Below are 21645 nucleotides of genomic sequence, written 5' to 3' on the forward strand. Positions count from 1 at the left end.
AAAAACAAGAAAAACAGAAAACATTCAATAAACAAGTAAAACACAGTCTATGCACTCTGAGTATAGTACGCAGCGGCAATTGAAAAATAATATACAGTATGCAAATGTAGCAGTCACAGGTACTTTACAAGTTCCTGCAGCTATGTTATTTGCATGCTGTATGCCTTTTGTCACTGCCTTTAAGAAGAAGCAATTACGTCACAGATGTACAGCACGATAATGCACTGGAGCAGCAGTGAACAGGGTTTTTTCTTACATAAAAGTTGCATACCCACTGCTAATACTGTACATCACACGCATTGTATTCAATAAAATGAGATGTTTTTGTTTGTTTGTAGTGTACTGCTGTTTAACTCACAGCATTCTCTGCACCTCCCCACCATCCTTCATTTTTGTACAATGCCATGTAGATGAGATTTCCGCTGATCACTAAAGACATTGCAGCTAGAAGCTTGCTCAACAGGCTGTTAATCGGAACACATGCTGTATTTTATGGAAATGTGGTGCTGTGAAGATGCCCTTCCAATAAAAGAACACTTGGGGGTAAATTTACTAAATTTTGGTTTGGTCGCGATTGCAATCTCGGGGCAGATTAGGTATTTTTTTCAACTTGCAAATTTACTAAATACAAACTCAGGAGAGATTTCTCTATTTACACTGAAAAACTCGGATGAGAATGCAAACTCGATTGAAAACACCATTGACCAAACTCGAAAGTACTTTCAGTGAAAAACATATGACTTGGGAATTTACCAAGAATCTTGATTTTAATCACGGGTGTAATTGTAGCAAACTCGGACCAAAACAGAAGTTTCAAATAGACCACCTCCTGAGCTGCGAGTTTGGCAAAAACATACACAGACCAGTGTGATTTGTGTATGTTTCTGCCTCTAAATACTACCTAAAGGGTTAATATTCAAAAAACAAAAAGACATAGGGTCCCCCCCAAAAAATCACAATCAGCCCCTGGCTACTTAGACAGTCCGGGTTCCTAAAAATATGGGGGAAAGAATGGTTAGGTTTCCCCGTATTTTAGGAACCAGCACTGTGCTGCTGAGCATATCCTGTTTGAAAAAATTGGGGGGGAATGGCATAGGAGTCCCTCTATTTTTAAAACCAGTACTGGGCTAAAATGTAGCTGGGTTGAAATGCTGCAGCCAAGGGACCCTTTCACTGGGTCACCCCGGCCAAAGCATTATCACCCCTCTACATGTAGAGCTGCCACTGATTGGCTGGTGGCTCCGGGTACTGATAGTTTCTACGTGAGATGTGCAGTCAGTAGCCGAGAAGCGATGTATGTGGTCTATTACCACTGCACCCACTGCTCCATAGGTGCGAGGAAGAGCCCCAGGCTTCAGCTTAAGCCAGGGAGGCCAGGAGAGGGGGGACCCCTTTATTGGGGGTCCCAACATCCCCTGAGATCCTCAGCTTTGGCTAACCAGTTTGGAGTGATAATGATTTGGCCGGGGTGACCCGGTGAAACGGTCGAAGGGAAAAGGAATGGAGTCCGCACTAGTGGTACAATGAATGGTAGTCAATGATGATATATAAATATTATTGTGAATCAATTAGAAAACCAAAATACAAGTCTATCACATATGAAAAATTCCGGATGACTTATTATTGGTGGTGCACCCAAAAAAATGTGTGCAATACACATGAAAAAAAGGAAAGAATTTGCAAAGGGGCACAAACTAGAGAGAAGACAAATAAGTATTTTTGGGGCACTCTTGAAACAAATGTAGACGATATAGTAGAAGTAACATGAGTAAGATTAAAACTAGAATTTTATTAAATACCTTGGCTAAAATAGGCTTCTATTCACAAAAATTAAGGGAGGGGGATTTAGGGCAAACATGAAAAAACAAATAAAGTGACACACAAATACACACAATAGAAAAATGGTAATCAGGATCGCATTACCATTGGTAGTATGCACATAGGATTAATTTACCTTGTTACACAAAATTTTAATGCATACATCAATATAATTTATCTACTAAATTAGGTTAGAGATAAATTGAAGGTATACCTAATTATAGATATCAGCAAAAATAATTTTTTTTTGTAACTGATAGCTGCTAAGGTGAACAAAGGAAAAAGTAGGCAAACATATGAAGATGTAAAGGGTCTTTTTCTGCTACCCACTGAATAAATTTCCCATGGGGTAAGAAGAAAAACCACACAGACAATAATGAGACCAATGTTCATACAATAAAAATTAGTATTGTAGCAATATCAAATTAGAGAAAAATATGAGGTCACATTAATTTATTCATATAACAGTAAAAATGATATTTATGCAGCATGTCCTGATATTGTCAGATTAGTAAATTCAAATACAGGCACATCTGATTTATTCTGGTCAGATAGAATAATTACTACTTGGGCAAGGAAAATTGATCTGTTCATAAGTCAACATAGGATCTCACACAATAATAACAGCATTGTTTATACAGTATATATAAGCACTCTCAAGTTGATAAAAGTGTGAGGACACATTAGTGGTACATATGACACTGAACCTGGTTTGTTCCTGCAGTATATCATGACATAATCAAATTAGATGAAAGTCTTAATACTTGGTCAGTACATACAATCAAGCACATCTGATTATATGATAATTAGTGCTTAGGCAGGGAGAATTTAATCAGTTCATAAATTGACATAGGGTCTCAAACATCAGTGAAGCCATTGTTCTTATAGCTTATAGTAGAAACAATGATCACATTAAATTAACTGCAAATATAAGGTCACAATGGTGTTTTGCATAGTCAATAAAACTGTTATATATGCAGCATATAACAGATTCAAGATAATACCAATTGATGGAAATCTGAAATCACATGAAAATTGTACATATAAGGTATATATCAGAGGATAACACAAATCTGTGAAATAGCTGCTGAAGGAAGTAATATCTGTGGTACTATAAATGCAGAACCACTTCTACTTTTCCCTGTCCATTTCTGACAGGGGATGAGAGAGTGAGGCAGCGTGACACACAGAGGAAACAACAGAAAAGCAATTCTGCTGTTTGAGGAGAAGCTGCGTCTCTCCCCTGTTACCTGATAGGCATTGCAGGGGGAGTCGCATGCAGGGAACTCAAATGAGAGAGTGCAAAGAAAGGATAGTGAAAAGTACCTTGCCAGAGGAGTCAAAGGACCAGAGCTGCATGTAATGTGTGCTAGTGCACCGTTCAGTACGCGCGTTTCGCCTGAATGGCTTGGTCACCTGATCATCAGGCTGAATTATTGCTTCCTGGTTGTTAAAGGGCGTGTGCCCAATCAGTGAACTGGGTTGGAAATTGACTGTTACTACAGCCAATCATGGTATAATAGGTTATGCCCTTTAACAACCAGGAAGCAAGACTTCACACTGCCTCACTCTCTCATCCCCTGTCAGAAATGGACAGGGGAAAGTAGAAATGGTTCTGCATTTATAGTACCACAGATATTACTTTCTTCAGCAGCTATTTCACAGATTTGTGTTATCCTCTGATATATACCTTATATGTACAATTTTCATGTGATTTCAGATTTCCATCAATTGGTATTATCTTGAAACTGTTATATGCTGCGTAAACAACAGTTTTATTGACTATGCACCACACCATTGTGACCTTATATTTGCATTTAATTTAATGTGATCATTGTTTCTACTATAAGCTATAAGAATAATGGCTTCACTGATGTTTGAGACTCTATGTCAATTTGTGAATTGATTAAATTCTCCCTGCCTAAGCACTAATTATCATATAATCAGATGTGCTTGATTGTATGTACTGACCAAGTATTAAGAATTTCATCTAATTTGATTATGTCATGATATACTGCAGGAACAAACCAGGTTCAGTGTCATGTGTACCACTAATGTGACCTCACACTTTTATCAACTTGAGAGTGCTTATATATACTGTATAAACAATAGTGTTATTATTGTGTGAGATCCTATGTTGACTTATGAACAGATCAATTTTCCTTGTCCAAGTACTAATTATTCTATCTGACCAGAATAAATCAGATGTGCCTGTATTTGTTTATTAACTATTTGAATTTACTAATCTGACAATATCAGGAAATGCTGCAAGAATAACAGTTTTACTGTTATATGAATAAATTAATGTGACCTCATATTTTTCTCTAATTTGATATTGCTATACTAATTTTTATTGTATGAACATTGGTCTCAATATTGTCTGTGTGTGGTTTTTCTTCTTACCCCACGGGAAATTTATTCAGTGGGTAGCAGAAAAAGGACCCTTTACATCTTCATATGTTCGCCTACTTTTTCCTTTGTTCACCTTAGCAGCTATCAGTTACAATTTTTTTTCTTTTTGCTGATATCTAAAATTAGGTATATCTTCAATTTATCTCTAACCTAATTTAGTAGATAAATTATATTGATGTATGCATTTAAATTTTGTGTAACAAGGTAAATTAATCCTATGTGCATACTACCAATGGTAATGCGATCCTGATTACCATTTTTCTATTATGTGTATTTGTGTGTCACTTTATTTGTTTTACATGTTTGCCCCCTCCCTTCATTTTTGTGAATAGAAGTCTATTTTAGCCAAGGTATTTAATAAAATTCTAGTTTTAATCTTACTCATGTTACTTCTACTATATTGTTTACGTTTGTTTCAAGAGTGCCCCAAAAAGACTTATTTGTCTCCTCTCTAGTTTTTGCCCCTTTGCAAATTCTTTCAATTTTTTCTGGTGAAAGGGTCCCTTGGCTGTGGCATTACACCCCAGCCGTTTAAGCCCAGTGCTGGTTTTAAAAATAGGGGATCACTATGCAATCCCCCCCTGTTTTTAAAACCATGACAGGTTTAGTAGCCCAATACTAGTTCCTAAAATACAGGGGAACAATACCCGTTCCCCCCCCATATTTTTAAGAACCAGGACTGGCTGATTAGCCCAGGGCTGGTTATGCTTTTTCTTTTTGGGGTAGTGTTTAGAGGCAGAAACATACACAAATCACACTGTTTCTGACAAACTCACAGCTCAGGAGGTGGTCTATTTAAAACTTCTACAGTATTTAGGTCCGAGTTTGCTACAATTACACCCATGATTGTAATCACAATTCTTGGTAAATTCTCTAGTTGTATCTCTTTCAGTGAAAGTATTTTCGAGTTTGGTTGATGGTGTATTCAATTGAGTTTGCATTCACACCTGAGTTTTTCAGTGTAAATAGAGAAATCTCTCCCAAGTATGTCTGTTTTAAATTTGCGAATTGAAAAAAATGCCTATACACATGAGATTGCAATCTCGACCACAGACAAATCTTAGTAAATTTACCCCTCAGTGTCAGATTCATGCATACAGAGCCAATTTGAATATTTTTACATTATGCAAGCTGGTATAAGTCTAATTCTATTAGCTCCAATGTTGTCAACATGACAAGTTATTTATATTAATATAAAGACACATTCAAGCAGTGCTAGATGAACTACGGATTTATGCCATGATATATTAAGAAAACAAAAAATAAATATTAGATGATATATAATACTACTGCACTAAACACTTAGAATAATCTAAAATTCAGCTTCTGAAGAGAAGCTAGGGCAAAAGGAGGATCAGAAATAAGGTGAATAACATATCTCATGGATTAATAGAGCTGAATTTGGGCCATGCAATACATTCTTAACAGGAATGGCTCTTGTGCAGTTTATTGTTTAAAGTAATAAATGTTATTGTTTCTATACATTTTTATTATTGTTGTTATTATTCTTAACAATAATAATAATAATAATAATAATAATAATAATAATAATATCCCAGTAATAGCAGACAGACAAGCAGGAAGGCCCTGCTTTAAAGCTTATATTGTATTATTTGTACAATATAACATATTTCAAAATTAACTGAAATAATACTGTACTACACTATGAGATACAGTATGTAGGAGAAATATGTGATATGTATCAGTGGCATAACTATAAATTTTGCTGCCCCCTGCCAAAAAAGTTTCTGGCACCCCCCCTCCCCCCCGCCCCCAAAAATCCAAAACATTTTTCACGCACACTCCCCAAAAAGATGTGTTTTTTCATGTTACAGTAATGCCCCTTACACATTATGCCACACTAAGTAATGCCCCTTATAACACATTATGCCACACCGTAATTCCCCTTACAACACATAATGCCACACAGTAATGCCCTTTATAACACATTATGCCACATTAAGTAATACACCTAGTAGCACATTGTGCAACACAGTAATGCCCCTTACACATGCCACACATTAATGCCCATTATATCCCACCCTGAAAGATCTACCTCACCAACCGTCCTCTCCACTCCTGCCAGTTTGTCACCTCAGCGCAAGATAGGTTGCACAGTTTCTATGTCCGAGTAGAACCAGGTTATTGGGAACATAGCTTATAACCTGTAACGTGCAAGTATCAAGATAGTGCCTTTTATGCAGTGCCCCCACTAGTAGTGCCCCAGGAGTTGTGCCCATTAAGCAGTGCCCCTGTAATTGTGCCCATATGCAGTGCCCCTGTCATGCCTATATGCAGTGCCCTTGTAGTTGTGCCCAAATGCATTGCCCCTGTAGTTGTGCCCATGTGCATTGCCCTTGTCATTGTTCCCATATGCAGTGCATCTGTAGTTGTGCCCATATGCAGTGCCCCTGTAGTTGTGGACAATTATGCAGTGCCCACTGTAGTTGTGCCCCTAAAAGTAGTGCCCCTTATGCAGTGTTCCCCCAATGCTTTCCTGACCCCAGCACTTACCTGACCATGCTGGGCATTGCTGACTCCATGCGGCCACTGTCCGTGCATTCGCTACCACACTGAATTGATCTAACTTGATGACCTAGCAGAAACGGCTGTGCAGGCTCCTCACAACGCTGGTGACATCATGACGTCACCCGCATGCTGTATCACCGTTGCAGTGGCATAGCTTCAAGCTCTCGGTGCCTCAAGCCACCACAGGGTCTACGGGGGCCATTGTTACACCACTGATACGTATCACATACTACATACACTATCAAACATGTGTGGCATATGCATCCTACCCATAACACAATACCTTATACTTTGTTAAATATGTAGTGAAAATACATAGTAAGCCTAACTATAACAGTAACATTAATGTAGAGCATTTATAAAGTTTGTGGATCTTAAAAATATCTGTATCTTTGCTCCGGACACATCTATTCATTCTAACTGCGACATTAATGTTGTGCATTTATATATAAAGCCTAAATTTAGTTGTGTCTTTATTCTAGACACATCATCACATCGGGATGTAGTTAATAGACCGGCGGACGCAATGCTGCCAGTCTATATTCCAGTTGCACATCCTCAACAAGGGACTTAAGATAGGTGTCTAAATGCCGATGCCTATCTTAATCCCAACGCCGGAAAACCGACCCATGCCATCCCTATCGTCCGGTGATGGGTAAATCTAACACTTAGCCTGGAGGTGGGGGGGTGTTAGGTTTAGGGAACCCTGGGGGGGACTTAGGGTTAGGCACCCCCCCCAGGGAAGGTTTAGGTTAGGCTAGTGGAATGGGGGGGGTTAGGATTAGGCACTAGGGGGAGGATAGGCAGAGGGTTAGGTTTATGGTGCGGGGAGGGGGGGTTATGGTTAGGCACCCCTAAAGGAGTATTAGAGTTAGGGGGGGTGAGGGGGGGTTAGGACACATACCAACGCCCATCAGGATCTCTCATTGTCAGACTCACTGTCGGGATTTGAACCAGTGGCTGTTGAGCCTCCAGTACTTCAATCCCATTCCTTCACATCTATAGGCTCTAACTGCAATATATGGATTTTTAAATTATTTGCTTCTTTGCCCTGGACATGTCTAAGTGCCACACAAATTGATAATATTGACTGGCTCATCTTTACTCTGGACGCTCTGGATGTTAGGTGTATATCAAGATAAAAACTTGCAATACAATTCGTTTGAGCTCATTATGCTCTTATTACCTGGTGGGTAGTTTTGACTTAAAGGTCTGCTCTGTTCATAGCATTAGTGCCAAGTGTTTTTTTCCTGAAAAGGCATCACTTATATGTATGTCATTGCTAGGAAGCAGCATGAAGCCTTCCCTAACCCTTCTCATTGTTTTAATGAAGCTGACCAATTGTCTGTGATACACTTATGTGTGAGGGGTCTATTTACTTAGCAGTGTTAGGAGACAGAGTGAAAAGTGATAAGCTGCCAACCAATCAGTTCCTAATTGCCATCTTACAGGCTGTGTTTGAAAAATGACAGTTGGGAGCTGATTGGCTGGCACCTTATCACTTTTCACTCTGTCTCCTAACACTGCTAAGTAAATATACTCCTAAATCTGTGAAGATGTGATAGGATTTACAAATATTTTAAACACTTAAAGTTTGTTAAAATAAATAAAAAAAAACACTTAAAAGCTTCTTTTGTAAATGTTCTAAGGTCAGAACTATTAATTTTTTTAATGTGTTTTTCATTGTCTAGTGTAAGTGCAGTTTAGCTCATCCATTAATTCATACTCCCACGATCCTCTCTGTTATATTTGTAAAGGTTATAAAGTCAAATGAAACCCTTGTTCCCTAGTCTAGTAGTTTATTTAGCTGAAATTTAAATTAATTACTCTAAAACAAATATAGTGAATAGTCAGCTAAATTACCATATTTGAATTCACTACAGTTTGATGCAAATTAGACGTTTTGCTTTTTTAGCTTGCTAACAGAAATATAAAATACAACATGTACAATTAGTTCATAATGCTTCAGTGGGTTTTCAAGATAGAAGAAGAATGTCCAAAGCAGTTTACTTTATTGGCCCATAATTTACTTGCTTTCTACATATACAATACATTTGCAAAGATAATTTACAGTATATGTCAATACAAATTTATCTCTGAATAAAAGGTTTTATGAAGATGATTATTAATGTGCATTGCTATGTGTTCTTTAGTTAATGAGTTTTGAGCAAATTATTTTATTGCGACTCCAATCAGCAGCCAGTTATTGATTCTTAAGTTCCTCCCCTAAGAAATTTATGGTTAAGTATTTTTTACTTAATTTGCTTTCCTGAACTGTCGCTCAGTTTCCTTTTGTAGGCAACACTATTACTTCATTTAGATATACAATTTTGATTAGTGTTCAAAAATAACAGTGCGTTTTGCAAGAGTACAAGGAGTTTGCTGTTTTGTAATCATTTTCAATCTAAACATTTTTGATAGCGTTAACATTTACATAAAAAATATAACTATAAAATCTAAACTATAGATGTGTCTTTTTGCCATATGGTGCGAGACAAAAGGTGCAACTTGTCACAGGTAACATTTCCCAGAATTTTGTACTTTTTCCTAAATTTTGTATCTTATCCACATCATGTCCTAGACATTTACTGCAGGATTAGTATTTATGTCACAAAGGAAATGGTATAAAGTCACAGATGAAGAATAACCATGTGTGGCACAAGGTATGGTGTGGGTCACTCTTATCGAACATCTGCTTTCTACTTTTTTTACCCAGATTAACACACAGAAGCTACTGTATATGAAATTCCATTATCAGTAGTCATTGTACAGTGTCTGTGCATTGTACTTTTTTTGCATTAATGACAATGGATTCCCTACATACTGTACTTTGTCATATTGCTAATTTTTTGACAAGATTCATGAATAGTTAAAACTTTATTGCTTTGGTCCTCCAAACAGTGTCTGGCTGTTTGTGCTTGTTTGATTATTCTTATTTGGATTATACCGGTATCTGGAACACTAGGGTCTCACCTTAGTGCACTTGCAGCAATATGATTTCTTGGCTAATCTATGGTAAACCCGGGTTGGTTTTTGCATACTAACACACAATAATTTCATAATTGTTTCACCAATTAAAGGGTTCCATTATTTTATCCAAATTACTGTAGAACAAAGGGGACAAACAATGTTATAGGCATTAGAGAGTAAATTGAAGATGGCTTCAATAACAGAAATGGTAATTATGAGAACCTACTTATACTCTTTGGTGTATGTTCTGCTTTGGCCCTATTTTAGTATTTTTTCAATTTGTTTTTTCCAAGAACATCTAGAAACTTTTATGGTAGCATTTATGATTACATCCTGATCTTGTAATCATAGTTTGTAACTGAATACATTAAAACATTACTCTTTAGTCTTTGAAAGACTGAGAGCAAATAGAATAGTTGCTAACTTAAAAAAATATATATTTGAAGTCACTGAAGGTTCATGTTTATATTATTTTTAAAAATGAGCTTCATATGGCCCTAACTGTAATTCATGCAATTGTAAAATAGGCTCAGCCAATGAAAATTAAAGTCTCTGAATAGATTACAACTTATTTTCTATACTACAGTATACTATTTTTTAATTCTTACAGAAGTGTTCGGCTACATATTTGCCGATCGCGCTATAAATGTGTGCACGCATCTTGCCATGCGATTACCCGTAGCAGCATATGCCGCGGTACGATATGGCGCACACTGTGATTGCACCATGGAGGCATGGGTGCAAATGCAGAGTGCATATGCGTTCACGGGTGCACACTTCGTGCTATGCGTGTCGCGATTTGCTGCATATGTAGCAAAGATGTAGCTGGACACATCTATATGCTTATAAAAGCCAAACACAGCTGCTAAACCAGCACCAATGACATACAATTTTATTTTTCAACTTGATGTTTCTGTATGTGGTGTATCCTCTTGTTGTTATTCTTATCCTCATAGGTCACTTTCAAAAGCAGGTGACTAGGGTGCCATGGGCTTAAGTACCAGAGGTGCAAGGGGTGCAGCTGCTGTGGGGCCAACCTTCCTTGCCAAAGTTACATGTGTTATATCAGAGGTTCCCAAACCTTAATTAAATCAAAAGACTAGGTACCTAAAACCTGGACCATTATGGTGCCTAGAGGGCTGAATTCGGAAACCTCTGTGTTATATACTTTTTCACTATTGGATAGTACATAGGGCCCTTACAAAATTTTGCTATGGGACCTTCAAATACCTAGTTAAACCATGGGTGGTGCAGTCGCATAGATGTGGATGACTAGGAATGCAGATGAAGATCTGCTTTTATTTACAAGCATCTGATGATTGTGGGCAACACTGAATAAAGCCTAAAGTCTGGTTATAAACCAGGAATATCAAATATTATCTTATTTCAGCTACTCAAGAGCTAACTATCTTGGACCCTATACTTTACCAATATTAATTTGATATTACATCTACGCTATGCCCTCAGAGCTCCAAATGTTTTTCATGTATTACTATTGAAACAAGCATAATTCTGCAGAATACCAGCTATCATTATTTCTATTCCATCCTCCCCAAGTAGAATTTAGGGTGAAATTGGTTATTAAAAATAATTTCCTAAGAGTCTTCAATATGTGGTACTGTGCAATGGAAAGGCTACAGATGGGCCTAGCTAGTTTGTTGCTCATAGCGTGCCATTCAGGCCTCCTGTGTCACGCCATGGAATATTACGTGATGGCTGTATGGTGGCATACAGTGGAATTCTACAATGAAAGATAAGCCATGGCATGTAATACACTGCTTAACCTCTGGGTGGTGAGTGCTCCACTGATAAAATTTGTACTGTGGTGGGATGTTGAGAGAAATGCGAATTCCTTAAAACAACTGAACTTCAGTTGCTCTGTAATTATGTTATGCTTAGTGTGTGTCTTCTGGTCAATGTACATCTACCCTCCATGCACTACAAATTCCTCCACACATAGAGCAGGAGTGCTGTGTGATTCGGTAGTGCCGAGCATCTGTTTGTTGGTCTTTTTAACCTTAAAATGTGTCTTATTGGCACAAGCAGCTTCTGCTGATTAAAATGATATGAATGATGCCTATGCTCTGTGAGGGAGTGCTGGTGTATCTGCAAACAAATCACTATGTTACAGTGTTACAGTTACTGATACTATAAAGTAGTGTTTTGCGTGCAGATACACCAGCACTGGCTTGTGCTATCAATTCACATCACTGTGTGTTTCAGATGCATTTAAAGGTAAAAAGTTGCATAAAAGATGCTTGCACTACTGAGTCATGCCATGGCATGGCACGACTAGAAGTCTTGTTTAACATGCAAGGTGGCTGGATATATGAGGACCCATATGTATATGTATTTGCATAAATAGCAGAATTCACACACCACCAAGTGATTTATTTTTAATCAAGAAGTGAAGATTTAAAAACTAAAGAAAAAAAAACAAAACCTCTCCTTCCATGATTTGAACTTGGGACACCCTAGGTGCAAGGTGCACACCTTAACCACTAGCCCACACACACTAGACATGTTGAGAGCTGCACCTGTTGTGTATGTGATGTGAAGTGTATGAATTATTGCAGGCAATGTGTATAATGTCAATAGTGGGCCCAGCATGCCGTGGCATTGAATAGAAGCAAATGATGGTGAGGGTGGTGGTGAGCCATACAATGAGCTCAGTGGAGTTTAATAGTGATGCGTGATGGTGGGAGTAGGTGGTGAAGGAACTTTGGTGGCCATACACAGAGAGGAAGGGAGGAGGGAAGTGCAAAGTAGAGTATTTTAAAAGTATTAAACCTGACATGATCTCTCTTTATGAAAAATGTCCCCCCTGTTATGTGTACAACACAATGTCTACTGTATAGCAGAAGTGCCAAGTGGTGGGATGTCGAGATAAATGTTTTAAAGTTCAGTAGAGTTCCTTAAAACAACTGAACTTCAGTTGCTCTGCCTTTAAGTAATGCTTAGTGTGCATCTTCTGATCGATGTAAGCTAGGGCTGCTTTATTGGGACTCAGCACAGTAATAGAGATGAGTCCACATACATCTATCCTCCATGTGCTACAAGTTGCTCCACACATAGCGCAGGAGTGCTGTGTGATTCATTAATGCCGAGCATCTTATTGTACATCTATTTTACCTTCAAATGCATGTTATTGGCACAAGCATCTTCTGATGATTAAAATGATATGCAGCATGCCTATGTTCTGTGAGCGACTGCTGGTGTATCTGCAAGCAAATCACACAAAGTGAAAAAATAAATATAAATAGAGAGACATATATTATAACTAGAGAAAAAAGTTATAGGATAAGCCACTCTATTTATAATAATTTTTTCACTTTGTTAGATATTTGCACTGATTGCATCATATCACATTACCACTAGTATGCGCGGAAAGTCTCCACTTTTATCTATCTATCTATCTATCTATCTATCTATCTATCTATATATATATATATATATATTAGCAGAAGACAGAAAGTGGCACTCCGGGTGTCAAAACAGTCGATGTAAAAATCATTTAATGGATAACCAAGCCTGTATATGGATTAAAGGATTTTTACATCGGCTGTTTTGAGACCCAGAGTGCCACTTTCTGTTTTCTGCTATTGCATCCTGCTTTCCTAGGAGGCACCCGGGCATATCACGTTTTAGTTTATGGGAGTGCCGGACTGATACTGCATATATATATATATATATATATATATGGTGTGGTACAGTATATTGAGACAAATCCCGCCAATGTGTTGAGGCACACTATATCACATGACCGTGCAATATTTCCCAATGACCACACACCTCAGTCCTGATCTACTTCTGACTGTAATCAATTCCTTGTCACAAAGCCACAGCTTTATTACTCCACAAGTGGAAACAATAACATCTCTCACAGAGACACTGCTCACAGAAAAGTAGCATATCACTGCCTCAATGACAGAAATACACATTTCTGAGAGAAAAAAAAATCTAAATTACTACATTGCTCAAAGGACCTAACATCAGTCCTCACCAAATGTGACTGGTACAATTGTGATCTATTCAAAGAACTGTGACCTGCTAAACTGAATTCATGCTTTTGAGCTTTGTTGCAATTTCTATTCACACTGAATGGCTTGAAAAAAGTTCAGGCCAACTGAAATGTCACTGCTTCTGCCATTTTTGCAGTGAAACAGTAAACAATGAATAAATGTACCCATAGCTGCATCTATTGGTGAGTGCCTACTTTTGGATATGCTGGAGATGGTTGACTCATCTACTACCTGTCATGCACCCAGCTGCTGTTAAGAATATATAATGTGAGTGCTTCACTGCAGAGGACTATATATATATATAATGTAATGCTGGCACTCAACAATGTATTAATAACCCAAAATGTATGGTAAGGTAGAGAGCAGCACTCACAGGACCTAGAAAGTAATACTTTATTTTATAGTTCCTTTGTGTGCCGCTGTTTGCATTACCACATATATGTGTGTATATAAATATATATGTATATTTATATATAGTAGTTCAGTCGGCACTCCCAATAACCAATAATGGGCTCCGGTGCTCTAGTCTAGAAGATATGTAGCCGTAGATAAGAACAGCACACAGAAATACTCCATCAAACAAAAATAAATTCCTTTGCAGTGTAAGCTCAAGCAATGTCAAGAATAAATCATGATCAAATATGTCTGGTGACAAATATTCTGTTAGGATTTTTTTCATGGCAATCAAACCCTCATGGTGAGGTATCAATGTGTAAAGGCTACATATATCTAAGCAACAAAGTAAAGTATTCGGAGGCGCTCTATGCATATCAATGTGTAATTTCAGGAAACTTGTGGTGTCTTTAAGAAAAGAATCTTCTAAAGGTAGTAGAGGTTGTAAAGTAAAATCTAGCAACTTAGCCACAGGTTGGTATAGGGAGTCTCTAGCCAAAATAATTGGTCTCCCTGGGGGTCTAGTGGCATGTTTATGAAGTTTTGGTAATGTGTAGAGCACAGGGGCTTTTGGATGTTCAGAGTATAAAGCTTTACATAGTTCATCAGATATTTTACCTTCATCTCTAGCTTTAAAGAGAATCGTTGACAATTCTTTCTGGTACTCAAGAGTTGGATTTCTAAAGAGTTTCAGATATACCCTCAGTTCAGATAGCTGCCGCTGTACCTCGGGTCTGTATTTTTTGATGTCTTGTAACATGATGGCCCCACCCTTGTTGGTGGTCCATATTACAATATCTTAGTATGAGCCCAGATCTATTAGTGCTTTGCCCTCTTCTGTAAATAAACTCATACTAATATTTGTAGGTGCCCCAATAAATTTCATCACTGATTCATCCAGTAACCTGTTACATTTTTAAAAGAAGGATTATTAGAGGCTGGGTCAAAACAAGATCGAGATACTGATTTTACAAACTGATCTACCACCGATGTAGTTAAATGTTGTGGTTTATGCTGGAAATATTATTTCAAACGTAATTTACGTGAAAAACAGTGCAGATCATTTTTATAATTAAAATTGTCATAGAAATTAGTCGGAACGAATGTTAGCCATTTTTGTAAACCTTTGTATCAGTGTCATTTAAAGTTCTTTTCAAAAGGTTGAAAAGTAAGTTGTTTTCTTCATAACCCTTCTTACTCCTCTGCCTTTGCCCACCCCTATGGGTGTCCTTTCTTTTACGACATTCTCTTGTGTCATTGCAGCTTGAACTAAAGGACTGGATTGGATTTTGGATGCATTGTCTGAATCAGATAGTAAAAAATGACTGTCACTGTGACTATATGAAAGTACCTGCCCTTCATTTTGTTGTTTATTAGACTGCCAAGGTTTCCGGTGTCTCACTGATTCACTTCTCGGACCTGTCCTAGTTTCACCCATTAGCCACCTGTAGACTTTATTTTTTTCACATTCTGTGTTTACTACTAGCTTTTTATTGTTTTTAAATTGTAATAAATCTCTTTGATATTGTTCACATTGTTGCTTTAACTTCTGTAGCCAATTTGAAGTGGGATCTTCTCGGAGGGTTTTATAATGTGATTTTTCAACTTCTTTTATTTTTTTCTTTAGTTGTTTTCAATTCATTGCCAGATTCTTCAAACACAAGAACCATGAGGCCTAAACTACATTTATTCAAAATGGCAGTCCATTTCCTTATGAATTCAGGGTTGTGGCATCCGATTGTTGGAAAATGTTTTACTCTGAATCCACATGGGATTTTACGTTCCCGATAATATTCTGACAGAGTCATTCTGTGAAGTAGAAAATCTAATTCACAATGCTTCAATTTGAACAGTTGATTATATAGATGTTCTCCTGACAGTTCTAAATCATTGGTTGTCAGGATTTCTTTGAATAATATATTTTCAATTTTAGCTTCTGAGTAACTGAAAGTTTCTCCTCTAGGTGTACCAACACCTTTGCAGCCTGCAGATTCTTGCATGTGTGCAGCTCCATCAGGTCTTTCCATGTTAGGACACATGTCACACAAACTGTAGCTCCACTTGAATGCAGGGAAATAAGGTGCAAAATAACAACAATTCAATAAGCTGGGTGCCTTACAACGAGCATAGATTCTCAGTAATAGCGGCAACCTACACCAACAATATATCTTATTCAGTTGGCACTCCCAATAATCAATAATGTGCTCCGGTGCTCTAGTCCAGAAGATATGTAGCTATAAATAAGAACAACACACAGAGATTTATAATAAACAAAAGTGTATTAAGCGACATTTCATAGTGCAAACCCCTTTCTCAAGCTCACACCAACAATAATAAATGAACAACATACAACTTACCCCCCTAAGTATTGAGAGGTCCCGTCTGAGCCGTACTCCACCTGGGTCCAGAACCAGAAGTTGCTGGTCAGGGGGTTCGGTTGCTGTCAGCCCACGTCACTAGGCAACTAGCAGCTTACGTTCCCTGGTACAAGCCCATACTGCGCATCTGTGATCACTCCTGGTGCAAGCACATCAGTTTCCTATGGCACCCTACCGTATACCTCACGACCAGTCTTCAGGGTGTGGCATCTAAGGGCAACCATAAAATAACATCATACTGTATCAACACATGTATAACAATCGTGGACAAATAACAATACTTAAACACTGGGAAACTTTCAAGGTACAGAACATGCTGATTAAGTAAGTGTATTCCAGTTGATTTTATCATTAAGTCTCATAGGGTGAACTGTTCCAAGTTTAAAGATCCATCTTGTTTCCTTATTTAGAAGAATTAACATGTACCACAACACATATTATTTATGTTATAATTTGCCCTTGTGGGCTTTATTATGTAGGTCAGACAACTCGGAAGTTCCGAGAACAAAAGGCCCTGCTTCGATCATCCATCAAACAGGTTCTGTCTGGTAAGGATAGTGAACAGCCATTGGCGCGTCATTTTAAATCTGCTGGTCATAGTTTGGTTCACTTAAATATCTAATAAGTGACCATGTACCTGAACTGCGTCGAGGAGGTGACAGAGCGAAAATTAACATTGTGGATACAATTGAATAGGTTGCTACAACTGAATCACGTTTTCCAATTAAAGGACCTACTTATTCTGCAGTTCTGTAGCAAGCGGCATATGCCTCTGATGAAGCTGTGGGAGGAGCCATAGGGAAATACATCAGACACTACCGCTCTGTATCTGAACACCACAGGAGATATCACACATAACACTTCAGACGCATGGATTTGGTTCATCAGGTGATACCACTCTGCCTCACCTGATGGCAGTATTGCATTGTAACACTGTGCCACATCCAGAGCTTCACGCTGTGTAGCTGTTTTCACCTACACTGGATTTTACTGTTGGTGCTGCTGCATGCAGATCCAGCCGCAGAAACTGATTTACAACATCCAGAGTTGTGGATATCCGGCTTCTCTCACCTTTTCTGGACTAACAATTTATGATGAGAACTCTCATAGTGCAACAATTCTTACATCTCTCAGCTCCATATATAGGACAATATTGTGGCGCCATCACTTTTCAATCCACCAGCTTATTACTATCGGGACTTTGTCCTTTACCATCTAAGCATAATAGGACACCTCCATTATGGAGGGCACAATCACTGGACTCCATCTTATTAGGACTGATTTCCCATGCTGGTTATATATTTAAAAGGTCATTTGTTTTACAATTAATCTCTGCGACTTGATTTATATCCTTTCATGCTATTGAACTCTGTGAATTACTTCTCTTGCTGTTCATTTTTTATATATGCTTCTTTTATTGAATTTATTAAATATATATATTTTTAGCAGATATCATCTGCATTGAAAAAACTTTTTTATGGTTCAGCGCTGTGTACTGTACATCTCCATTTCTTTGCTTAGAATCCATGTGATACAATTAGGAGGATTGACAACCTCCCTCACAGCTGCGACACTTAATACTCTACAGGGCCCTTGATTGAAGGTTTTTTTGTTTTGTTTGTTATATGGCAGGGTGCTATAAAAGACCGATGTGCCTGCACCGGGAGCGATTGTGGTTGCGCAGTATGAGCTTGTGCCATGGAATGCAAGCCACTGGTTGCCTAGCAATGCGGACTAATGGGAACCGGATATGCCCTGACCTGCAAATTCTGGCTGTGGACCCAGGTGGAGGATGGCTCAGGCAGGACCGCTAACTACTTAGGGCAGTAAGTTGTATGTTGTTAATTTATTATTGTTGGTGTGAGCTTGACAAAGGGGGTTGCACCCCAAAACATCGCTTAATAAACCGCTTTTGTTTATTATAAGTCTCCATGTGCTCTTCTTATCTACGGCTATATATATTTTTATATATACACACACATAAATGCAGAGGGACGTCTGTATATATAGGTGAGTCTATATATATATATATATATATATATATATATATATATATTAATGGTAAAAACCAAAGCCACAATTAGAGCAAAAAATATAATTAGTGATATGTTATTTTAATAGTAGGTCATGGTTAACTCTGGCATGACCAGAGGCGACTTATAATGGGTGCACCCATAGGTACTGTAATTATAGTTAACTTTCCGCAGATTTCAGTTTCAGAGCAGCAAAAAATCACTGGGAAAATGGTGGTGGACATTTTCTCGGTGACTCGCGCATGCGCAAAAAAAAGATGTCCCTGGGAAAAAGGTGCGGGTGCCATTTTCCTGGAGACCTGTGCACGCGCGGTAGATTCTGGTATGAAGCCAGAATCTACTTTGCTGACAGAGAGAAGGGGGACCAAATGGAGGCTGCACACCAGCCCCCTCCTCTCTTAAAATGCCCCTGGGCATGACCTTTGTTGGCAGTATAAAAAGCAACATGGAACTGATTCTACTGCATGAGAAGAAATGGGTAACAACAAAAACCTGAGCTTTACTTGCTACAATCAATTCAAAATGCTTCCTTTTCAAAGTGTAGGTGAATTAATATTGTTTTTATTTTAAGGTTTGACTTGCTAGAAAGCATTTAAAATATATTTACTTTGCACAATGTATTATTGCTAGTGATGTGAATGAAAGTGAATTCTGCCATTGCACTTTGTAATTGTCACTTTTAAAATTGTTCCAATCCAAACATGACATTTTAAATAACCAATCCCGTTCACACATATTAAGCAAAATATAAGTTACTATGGAAACTCTTAATGTCACTGAAATGCAAAAAAAGTAAAAAACACTGCAACATCATTGAAAATGAACCAAAGCAGTAACAATTTATCCAATTGTATTGACTGTCACAAGTATGTTCATACGGAACAATATTTTGCAAAAAAAACCAAACAATTGCTGCTTTCTCAGTAATCTAAAGCCTGTTCAGCCTAACTGTATTATGTTCCATGTACTTTCCAGTAACTACTCGAAACAGTAACTACAATTCGAAAACATATTGAGAAAGATAATGTGCATAAGTTTCTATACACATTATCTTTCTCAATATGTTTTGAATTATGAACATCAATGAGAGCTGCTATATTACATATTTTAAAAGATAAAGAATCAGTCAGAAAGGATGATTTATAATGAACTATGCTAAACACCACTATTCTATCTATCTATCTATCTATCTACCTAGGGCATATTTAGAAAGTAGGGAGCCCATGCTCACTCCCTGTCTGGTGCCCCCTCTTCTCTCCCCGGATGCTGTCAGCAAACTGACAGAAGCTGTAGACTCTGGCCTCTAGTCTGTGCCCGGATTCTACTGCACATGCACAGGTCACTGAGAAAATGGAGCAGGAGCCATTTTCCCAATGATTTCCTACTGTGCGTGCGCAAAATGCCGGGAAAATGGCCTCGGCGGCCATTTTCAGCATTTTGTGTAGCGCTACTACTTGGGACTTCGGAAAGGTAAGAATGAAGTAATTAGAAAAAGAATGGGTACAGGTGTGTAGTGCGGGCCCCCCCTGCACCCATCTATTTATCTATGTATCTATCTATCTTTATAATGGTGTGATCTAGCAACCTTGATGCACATTAGGGGGGATTCATTTGGCAGTATGATGACATAGCATTAATGCATCACAGCCCTGAGGCAATGAGTTCAAGTCCGCTCAAATGCACTATCTGTGTTGAATTTCTATATGCTCTCCATGTTTGTATGTGTTGCCTCTGGTTTCCTCTCAAACTCCGAAAACATGCTTGTCAATTAATTGGCTTCTGACATAAAAAATTAACATAGTGTTTATATGTGTTCATGTGAAATATAGTTTGTAAGCTCCATTGGGACAGGGACTAATGTGTATTAAATATTCTCTGTAAAGCGCTTTATAATACAGTATGTGTGCGCTTTATAAATTACTGTTACTTAATGCATTTAAGAACAAATGTAGGAGCAAACAGGGCTAGCAACATAAGTTGTGATAGAATACATTTATGTTGTAGCAGATGTGAAAGAGGTTTGGGCCAGTGAGGATGGAAGCAACATGTGACTGCAGAACAATAGTAGCTCAGGGATAAAACATTTTTATATAGGCATTTCCATTTGCATCTCTTCATAACAAATGATTACTATTGTTTTTTTATTACAATATGCAATCTAGATATGTGCACTGTAAATTAGCAGAATGTTTGTGTAGCTTGCCCATACAGTTTTGTATAAAATGTTTCATTATTATTGCTTCTGAAAAAGCCATCTCAGTGAAACATGTTAAGCAGATATTCATTCTCATCTGAGACCTCAAGTCTGACATGTTTCTCATATGTTACATTTGGATACAAATGAATCAATTAGTTACAGCTGAAATGGATCTGCTTGTTAATAGTCTTATTTAAATCTGATGTTTGGAACAAGCAGCATATGCCTCTGACGTAGCCGTGTGAGGAGCCACAGGGAGACGTGTCAATCACTGCCGCTATCACCTACTTTGCAGGAGAACTGATTATACCAGTGTCAGCTAAACTCGCTGACAGATTCTTACTCTTGCCACAATATTGCCAATGAACCAAATTGTTATCACCAACCAGGACCGGAGTGGGACTTTACATGATTGTCCACCACATTGCTAGACAAGCTGCGACTCCCGTTTACACACTAGCCGGACAATCGGAGGTGGACGCGGCTTACACAACTGCTGCATTTGGACCATACATGCAGTCCTGCTAACTACTGGATCATTCTATCTATGGTGAAAGCTTGCTGCACATACTGTATACAGTTCTCACCTTTTACTGATTTCCAGCTCACGGTCACTGGTTGCTCATACAGTCAGCATTTTTCACATTGGGATATTTTCCGGCTATTGGTTAAGCACTATAGGAGACCTCCTGTGGAGGGCAGAACTCTCATTACTCCAGCTTACACTGCTCATCCCCTTTGCAAATTTGATTTGTGAATATATACACATCTTATGATGTTTATGGGTATATAATTAGAATTTTTTGTCACTGGTATCAGTTCAGCCTTGAATATTCCTGATTTTATATTGAGTTTTATATATGTGTAATTGTCACATTTAATGTGAGTTATTA

The sequence above is a fragment of the Taudactylus pleione genome, unplaced genomic scaffold (genome assembly GCF_031769625.1).
Source record: "Taudactylus pleione unplaced genomic scaffold, aTauple2 ptg000021l, whole genome shotgun sequence".
Taxonomy (NCBI): Eukaryota; Metazoa; Chordata; class Amphibia; order Anura; family Myobatrachidae; genus Taudactylus; species Taudactylus pleione.